At 39.9% G+C, this 8,867-nt stretch overlaps 1 protein-coding gene across 1 annotated transcript in view; it reads right to left on the bottom strand.

The window, feature by feature from the left end:
• LOC149985256 (uncharacterized) overlaps window positions 1-6,542 on the bottom strand; it is a 536,389-nt gene extending 529,847 nt beyond the window's left edge. The window contains exon 1 of the mRNA XM_090209390.1: window positions 6,338-6,542. The gene's annotated coding sequence lies outside the window, so the exon portion shown is untranslated. The remainder of the gene's footprint in view (window positions 1-6,337) is intronic.
• Window positions 6,543-8,867: the final 2,325 nt, after the last annotated feature.

Below are 8,867 nucleotides of genomic sequence, written 5' to 3'. Positions count from 1 at the left end.
GCTGCTAGTGCTAATGAGAACATTGATTCAGTGCGAAAGAAGGGCGCATCTTCAGTTGTATGGCAGTATTTAGTCTACAGGCAAACAGATGTCAGTCAACGAAATGCAAGTGTTTTGCAAAAAGTGCCTCAGAGTTGTGGCAACAAGACCCAACACAACAAATGTATTCAAAGATGAACCATCCCTTACTTTACAACGATTGTATGATGAAAAAAAAAGCACCCGAAAGCAGCAAATTCCCTCAACTACTAACAATAAACAGACATTGATTGCCGAGGCGTTTTCAAATGTAACGCCCTACAAAAAAGCATCCCGCAGACGCATACAAATCACTGAGGCTATCACCCATCACATAGCCAAAGACATGGTTCCTATTAATATTAACACAGTAAGCAAAGATGGCTTCAGGAAGATGATAAACAAACTGGACAGGAGATACAAGATTCCATCTCGCACATATTTCTCCCAAGACGCCATACCAATACTGTATAACAAAATTAAGAGAGAAGTTGTAGCACAGCTGACACGTGGATTATGACGCGGCTATTGCAGATCTTTGGTCGAGAAGAACATTTGGTTTAGTGGGTCATTCTCACGAAACTGACATTTGATTTTAAAAAAACCTAGTGTCATTTATGAAATGTCCTTTTGGATCACTGCGAATAGGACCTTTATTGTTGTTTTTAAAAAATCAGATTATGCATTTTATCACCATTTTCATTACAGTCCAAACAAGTAATAAACAAATAAATTTCAAATTATGTTTTAACACTGCTCCCGTAATGAAAAGGCCCGATTTAAACATAAAATACATTTTTTTTAACTCAGACTTTCACAATATCAGCTTTTTATCCGTTTTGTTAATGAGAAGGCCAAGTGGGTTAAAGGGATTGTTTAAGAATAAGAACCCAATTCTGAAGGCATGAAAGCAAATAAATTAACTTCTACTAATCTTCTAGATCAGTGTTTCCCAAACTCAGTCCTGGGGCCTCCAAGGGGTGCACATTTTGGAGTTTTCACTAGCACTACACAGATGATTCAAATAATCAACTCATTATCAAGCTTTGGTTATTTGAGTCAGCTGTGTAGTGCTAGGGCAACAAAAAACATCCACCCCTTGGGGTTACCTGGACAGAGTATGGGAAACTCTGCTCTACATGATGCAACATTAGTGAATACAACTTTATTTAAAAACTCCAATCAGTTTTCACAGGAACTTCAAAAAGTGTTATGGTAATGAGATATGTCCACAGACACTGTGTTTGTACATAGTAAATATTATAGCTTAATGTAAACTTCAACTAGTATAACATTGTTATGATTTATGGCCAAACTACAGCAACATTCTTAAGTGTTTTATTAAAGTAAGTTAGGTTTTTATGATGAATAACTGTATAAAATGACCTGAGAATGTAATTTCAGTCATGAGAATTTGGGGTGAATGTACAATAATCTGGCAAAAATGTATAATCTATTTAAAATAAGACACTTTGCCAAAAACTACACTACTTAGTCCTCAGAATGATCATTGATTTTTGCAGAAGTATCATGGTTTTGTAACTTAACTTGCTACAGACATGTTTAAAACTGGTTTAATGAGAATCACCCTTGATTTCAGTTAGCACAATATGTATTAATTTATATGATCTCATTTTAGAAGTGATGTGCGCTACCCCAACACTTATTTTAAACATTTTAAAATGTGTTTGAAAATCGCTGGTGAAGCCACAAATAGGAAATTGCATATGTGGACATAATAAACAAGGTGGCAAAAGCAACAGGTAGCCAAGTTGATAATAGATTGGGTTTCAACTGCAAAACCTGAATACACATCTGGATGTTAAGACTGCATTGCTTATTATAAAAATCCCTTCATATGAAACTGCTGTAGTTACAGAGCATATCCAACAAAAGTGGGTTCATAACTGCAAGAACAGTACTTGTTTACCAGTTGTTGAGCTAAGAGATGCATTGTGGCTCATAAAAAAGCCTGACCTCATTGTCATCATTGTCTTCCAAAACATAATACTTAGGAAACACTATCACTATATACCCAGAATTGGGCCAAGCATTCCATTATGTTGAGATCTCTTCAACTTCGTACACTCTATTGACTAAACGTTTAAATACATCTTCAGATGGACAATATAACATTCTTGTATACTGTATCATATTGCTGCCAATACAGGGGAAGTCCATTCAGGACTTGAACCCTGCACCTAATAGTCCAACATCTCTTAAGCCAATAACAGGCCAAGAGTGGTGAACTTCTTGACTAGGTTGCTGGTGCTGTACTTAGGACAATACATCTAGGACACCTGGAATCGCACCAGAAGTTTCCTGTTGGGATTCATACCAGCAAACCTTTGGTTTCTGGCCTGCCATTTTTGACTTTGTGTCCCACCATTTCAGCTGTCTGGTGAATCACGTCACACCATAAGGATTGAGCAGTGAACAATACACACTCATACCAAATAATAACATCCAACTTTTTAAAGAGTATTGGCTTGTATCTAATTTTAAGGAATTGACTGTATAATAATTACATTTTTGGTATAAATGGACAAAACATTTCAACCCGCGACCCACCTACACCTCTGCCGACCCAAAGTATATCTAGGCTATATGCGGTCCCTGAAGGAATGTCAGAAATGGGATTAGAACCTACACCCCCAAGGGAGACTGCAACCTAAACGCATCCTGACCTCCAACTTCCAATTAACCCACGGTAACGGCATCCCACGTCTGCCTCCAATGCAGCAAACAATGAAGTACCTTACTGTGATTGTGTGAAATAGGTAGCGTAGAGATGTGGTATTGAGGGCAGATATTCAGGGGGCAGAAGCTTCTGGTGCAAAGGTGTCCATATTATTTTCAGTTTTCAATAGTGATAGCCGGCGATTAATATTTACAAGACAAACAGGTGAACAATACTTACTGCTGAAGCAAAATAACAAACCTCACTGCCTAAAACAGGCTCACCCTGTAGCTTCCATAGATCTTACAGGTTGGGTTGTGTGTATCTGGCTCAAGCAGCTTCCCCACTTGAATTCTAAAACAGAACTGCATTGCTCTCCAAAACGAGCCCATTAATACACCTGAAGTACACTTCCTGGAACATACCAATATGTATGGCAACATAACACCAAAATCTGGCTAATACAAATTGAACTGGCTTCCTCATAATTACCCCATTACATACATTCAGTCTAAAACAAACCTGACCACTTCCATGTACAGTTTAAAATTGGGCACACGTTAAACAACAATCATTAATTGTTAAGTGAATGGAACTGGCAAATGACGGCAGCCCACAACTCAAATTACATAGACAAGACAAGACACAAGGAGCTCCGACACAACGTGGGAAGTATGAACAAAGGAAAGCATTAACAGAATGAAACAAACTGTTTTTTGCTTGTGAGTGTTACGATGAATCTGTGCACAGAAACCACGCTTCACTCTGGTAGGCTGAGACAGGAAAATAACTGCATTTCTGTGTGAAACCGATTATACGGAAATACCTTTCCATACAAAAATGTTCCTGACGAACTGGGCATGAACTTAAAACAGTAGCTTATTGCTAACAAAGAAACTAATGAATAATATAGTCATGTGCGGTATAATGCTTGCTTCTAGGAAGAAATGGCAAAATGCATAAGGGAAATACGGCCTAATGGCAGACTAGACAGTGTGCAAGTTTGTGACGAGTAGGCTTAAATTCACATCACAGATTATTTTTTTACCAAAATAATTTATATTTCTATATGCACACGCCCCATTCATGACAACCCCACCCTTGATGGCGGAGAGAAAATGTTGCAGATTTAAAGCGTATTTCCTGCAACTCTACATTTTGCCATAGGATGGAGACTTTTTTTTGCAATTTTAAAGCTAATTTCATGCAATTCCACACATTTTTGCAATTTCTAATGTGTGTTCATGTGATATTTGGGTGACTTAAACATTAAAACAAAATCAATGGGCTAAAAAACAGCTGACCTGGGCTAGTTGATCTGGACATTTGACTTGTTATTAATAGCTCTCTAAGGTCTGCAATGACTGACTTGACTAGGACAACTGCTGATGCACTACCCAATTTCATAATTGCACATTCAACTATTACAACTTCCAGATGTAAGTTGAAAGCCAGACAGTTCCTTGCCGACCTCTCGTGCCGCTCCTAGTGGACACGCTCCAGTTTGGGAACCACTGGACTAAGCTAACTCACACCTACAGTCAATAGTGTGCAACTGCAGCCTGCAATTTGGGACGATCGGAACCCCTCTTTATACTACTATTTGTAAATGTTTAAGCTATGACTCCAGTACATATGTGGGAGGAAAGGACACTCGTACAGTATATGGTACATTACCACCATCACATTGGATTCCATCTGTAGGATTGCCCCCCTCAAGCATCCCATTGGTTCCTGCATGAGAGCCCCGCTCAAGCACCCCATTGGTTCCTGCATTAATGCCCCTGTCGAGCATGACAAACGGTATCATTTCAGTTGAGCGTATTAGAGCTTCGCCTGTCTTCCGGAAGTTGATGCTATTGCTATGCATCCTCTTGCTAGCATAACATATGACTAGCTAAACATTTGACAATTTCAGGTGTGTTCGTAAATTCTATATTTGTAAATCCAGAGAGTTGTCAGATTGTAAATGTATAGCTTTTCGCTCTTGGAGCGTTCAGAGCGCACCTCACTGACCACTTTACTCGCCATAGCAGAGCTGGTTAGGCTGTTTTCATGTTATCCAGAGCGTTGGTGACTAACTGTGCTCCCGGAAACAATTTATTATGTGTTTTTTTTTGCTGACATTTACTGACACTGGCCATAATCAACAACGACTATACCACTTGTCTAAGAATTCTAAAACAGAACTGCATTGCTCTCCAAAACGAGCCCATTAATACACCTGAAGTACACTTCCTGGAACATACCAATATGTATGGCAACATAACACCAAAATCTGGCTAATACAAATTGAACTGGCTTCCTCATAATTACCCCATTACATACATTCAGTCTAAAACAAACCTGACCACTTCCATGTACAGTTTAAAATTGGGCACACGTTAAACAACAATCATTAATTGTTAAGTGAATGATGCTATTGCTATGCATCCTCTTGCTAGCATAACATATGACTAGCTAAACATTTGACGATTTCGGGTGTGTTCGTAAATTCTATATTTGTAAATCCAGAGAGTTGTCAGATTGTAAATGTATAGCTTTTCGCTCTTGGAGCGTTCAGAGCGCACCTCACTGACCACTTTACTCGCCATAGCAGAGCTGGTTAGGCTGTTTTCATGTTATCCAGAGCGTTGGTGACTAACTGTGCTGCCGGAAACAATTTATTATGTGGTTTTTTTTGCTGCTATGGCGACATTTACTGACACTGGCCATAATCAACAACGACTATACCACTTGTCTAAGAATGATGTGAATAATCAAGTCAAATAAATTCATTAAAAATCCTACAATGTGATTTTCTGGATTTTTTTTCTCATTTTGTCTGTCATAGTTGAAGTGTACCTATGATGAAAAATACAGGCCTCTCTCTTTTTAAGTGGGAGAACTTGCACAATTGGTGGCTGACTAAATACTTTTTTGCCCCACTGTATTACATACCGGTACATACTGCTGTAATGCTATGCAGTTCGTAAGGATAGCGTGGCTAACAAATTGTCAGCCAACATAACATGCAAAAAATTACTTTAAAGTTATTTTCAGCCATTTTCTTCAAATCGGAAAAAAAACTGAACTAAACCGTTAGTACGAGTATTCGAACAAAGCTAAGGTTTCCATGTATTTGATGCCTATCTATTCCAGCTATTATTATGCGCTGTCCTAACCCTCAGCAGTCTCCACTGGTATGCACAGAACGCACTGCCTCTGCAACGCAATGCTGCAAGGCAAACGCATAGTTCCATTGGAAATTAATGTACTTCTGGTGTACCAAAATGCAAGGCGTTAGCTAAAATTATCCCCGAAGCGACTAGCTGTACAACCAGACCTGCCCTGATGATAGTCTTGATTTCCACTAATGCCTCCGCATGAATTGGCTCAAAATATCGTTTAAAAATCATACGAACGAGCCTACTGCACCAATGTAAACGCAATAAACGAAATGTCACCGTGAACGGTGTATTTAAGAAGTAACTATTTGTCAATTTGACAAGTTACGAGCTGGTTACCGACAACCTGTCAAAAGTTGTTTAATTCTCAAGTCACCACTTCCTAAAGTTAAAGTTGAGTAAAATGCTGTGGTCTCCAACACCGGCTCGGAAAAGACAGGACACATACAATGTCGTTTGAGGTTAAACTCACCTACGAATTCCAAATGTAAGATGTCCAGGCTGCAATATGAGCTGTCATTTATCTTCCGTCAGAACTGTAAACTACACTTTCCTTGTCTGCTAAAGCCTGCAGCGCATCCTTCCTGCTCGAGCCCCAGTGAGCGGAGGTTCCCTCCCACGACCAAAGATTTGTTTAACTAACACAAGACTACATACAGCCTGTTGTTTCCAATGGGAGCAAATTAATCATAGTGTGAAGAACAAGCAAGGAAGTGGGCAGAGCCTAACAAGAGCCTATTGGCGCGTTATAGCATATGCTTGCATATTCCATTAGGGAACGCCTACTCTGAAGTGCGCGTGTGTATCAACTCAAATCGCACTTGCACTCCTTGTGAACCGCGCATTTTTTTGTTTGTTAACTTTGGCAAACGATAAAGTCTACGAAACTTAGTCCATTATGTTCGTAACAGATTCCAGTTTTGGAAACAGAAAACTGTATTGAGATCATATGTTTCATCTAGCAGAATATCGGCCAAAATCTATCAATTGGATTTCAATTTAAAGGTATTTCTTGGCTTGGGAAACATATTTATACATTGCCAAAGAAAGTTAAATATATAATTAACAAAAGTGAAATAAACAGTAAAAAATCAACAGTAAACATTACTAGACAATCTGGACCCTCTTTCTAAAATTATCCGCCGCCATTGTTGCAACCCCTATTACAAGTCTGTTCAACCTCTCTTTCGTATCGTCCGAAATCCCTAAAGATTGGAAAGCTGCCACGGTCATCCCCCTCATCAAAGGGGGTGACACTCTAGACCCAAGGCTTTCGACTCTGTCAATCACCGTATTCTTATCGGCAGACTCATTAGCCTTGGTTTCTCAAATGACTGCCTCGCCTGGTTCACCAACTACTTTGCAGACAGAGTTTAGTGTGCCATTGGTCCGGCCTGCTGTCCGGACCAATGGCAGTCTCTATGGGGTTCAATTCTCAGGCCGACTCTTTTCACTGTCTATATCAAAGATGTCACTCTTGCTGCGGGTGATTCCCTGATCCACCTCTACACAGATGACACCATTTTGTATACATCTGGCCCTTCTTTGGACACTGTGTTAACTAAACTCCAGACGAGCTTCAACGCCATACAACACTCCTTCCGTGGCCTCCAACTGCTCTTAAACGCTAGTAAAACCAAATGCATGCTTTTCAACCATTCGCTGCCCGCACCCGCCCAACCGACTAGCATCACTACTCTGGACTGTTCTGACCTAGAATATGTGGACAACTACAAATACCTAGGTGTCTGGCTAGACTTCAAACTCTCCTTCCAGACTCATATTAAACATCTCCAATCCAAAATCAAATCTAGAATCGGCTTTCTATTTCGCAACAAAGCCTCCTTCACTCACGCCGCCAAACAAACTCTAGTAAAACTGACTATCCTACAGATCCTCGACTTCGGCGATACAAAATAGCCTCCAACACTCGACTCAGCAAATTGGATGCAGTCTATCACAGAGCCATCCGTTGTGTTACCAAAGCCCCTTATACCACCCACCACCGCGACCTGTATGCTCTAGTCGCCTGGCCCTCGCTACATATTTGTCGCCAGACCTCTGGCTCCAGCCCATCTATAAGTCTATGCTAGGTAAAGCTCCGCCTTATCTCAGCTCACTGGTCACGATAACAACACCCACCCGTAGCACGCGCTCCAGCAGGTATATCTCACTGGTCATCCCCAAAGCCAACACCTCCTTTGGCCGCCTTTCCTTCCAGTTCTCTGCTGCCAGTTACTGGAATGAATTGCAAAAATTGCTGATCCTGGAGACTTATATTTCCCTCACTAACTTTAAACATCAGCTATCTGAGCAGCTAACCAATCGCTGCAGCTGTACATAGTCCATCTGTAAATAGCCCACCCAATCTACCTACCTCATCCCCATATTGTTTTATTTACTTTTCTGCTCTTTTGCACACCAGTATCTCTACTTGCACATCATCATCTGCTCATCTATCACTCCAGTGTTAATCTGCTAAATTGTAATTACTTCGCTACTATGGCCTATTTATTGCCTTACCTCCTCACGCCATTTGCACACACTTTATATAGACTTTATTTTTTTTCTATTGTGTTATTGACTGTACCCTTGTTTATTCCATGTGTAACTCTGTGTTGTTGTTTGGGTCGCACTGCCTTGCTTTATCTTGGCCAGGTCGCAGTTGTAAATGAGAACTTGTTCTCAACTGGCCTACCTTGTTAAATAAAGGTGAAATAAATAAACATTTAAACACTCACGAAAGTTCAAAAAGAAAAAAAACATTTCATTAATGATATTATGCCTATATACAGTGTTGTAATGATGCGCAAATAGTTAAAGTACAAAAGCAAAATAAATAAACATACAGTGCCTTGCGAAAGTATTCGGCCCCATTGAACTTTGCGACCTTTTGCCACATTTCAGGCTTCAAACATAAAGATATAAAACTGTATTTTTTTGTGAAGAATCAACAACAAGTGGGACACAATCATTAAGTGGAACAACATTTATTGGATATT

This window comes from Oncorhynchus mykiss, chromosome 2 (genome assembly GCF_057628025.1).
Source record: "Oncorhynchus mykiss isolate SJ-2025 chromosome 2, ASM5762802v1, whole genome shotgun sequence".
Taxonomy (NCBI): domain Eukaryota; kingdom Metazoa; phylum Chordata; class Actinopteri; order Salmoniformes; family Salmonidae; genus Oncorhynchus; species Oncorhynchus mykiss.
Note: the sequence above shows the minus strand (reverse complement) of the source record. Positions and strands in the feature narration are given on the sequence as shown.